Below are 1,331 nucleotides of genomic sequence, written 5' to 3'. Positions count from 1 at the left end.
TTTCCTTTTTTTTTTTTTTTTTCTGTATTTTCGTTTTAGTTTCTATTTTTTTTTTTTTTTTAATTGTTACTTTTATAACAAATAATAATGGCGTATATGAATATAAAGATCTTTTAAATTATATTTTTTACTTATTATTAAAATTTTATTTTATTTTATAGATTTATTTTTTTAATTTTATATATTTATTTGTTTATTTTTATGGGTATAAATTTAAAGAAAGCTTCATATATTTATAAATATATAAATATATATACATAAAAATATGTATATTATATACATATAATAAATATGTAATATATATTGTTAGTATAGTAAAATTCGTACAATATGAGATTATATATACAATAACACATGTTCAAGTATGTACAGGTTTACACGTATATGCGCATTCTTATGTAATACATGTATTATATAATATTACTTATGTAATGTATACATATATATATAATATAAAATGTATAAATTATTTTTGGTAAAAAATATATGCCTATTTAATTATTATTATTATAATATTGCGTAACAAAATTTAAAAAAAAAAATTTTCTTTTTTGTTATTGCTTTATTACATGCCTGCTTTATTTTTTTTAATTTTTGTTATATCTATCTTCAGTAGAATACATACTGCTGATTATTCTTGAAATTTAACATTTAACTAACGCTTATCATTTTTTTGTTTTTACCTTCTTTTATGTTCTTTGATACGTACTTTATTTATTCTTTCATAATAAATAAATAGTCGAAGGAAGATTATATATATATTATTAATATTTTATTATAATTTATTATATTTTTGTTTGGTATGTAATAATTTCTGTTACTACACTATTTTCTATTATTTTTTAATTAAAAGAATTAGCAGTCCGTACCGTTGATATGTATACATATTTATATGTATGTAATATATTTATGTACGTATATATATTTATGAATACGTAATATATTTTTATGTACATATATATATCTATATGTAATATATGTACATATGTATATATATTTATATATATAAAATGTATATATATATATATGTATATATATTTATGAATACGTAATATATTTTTGTATGTACATATATTTATGAATGTATGTGTATACGTACGTACATGTGCATGTATGTATGTATTACATAATATATATTTATGCACATGCCGAATATTTGCTTGAAGCATGTAGTGTTACGAGTATATTATATTTTATATTCATGAGAATAAAATAAAACTTTTATGTATGTATGTAAGTATGTATGTATGTACATCGATAAAAAATCTAATTGATGAGTTTAGGTAAAATAATAGGAAAAAACAACATATATATAAATATATTTATTATGC

This window comes from Plasmodium malariae, assembly GCF_900090045.1.
Source record: "Plasmodium malariae genome assembly, chromosome: 12".
Lineage (NCBI taxonomy): Eukaryota > Apicomplexa > Aconoidasida > Haemosporida > Plasmodiidae > Plasmodium > Plasmodium malariae.
Note: the sequence above shows the minus strand (reverse complement) of the source record.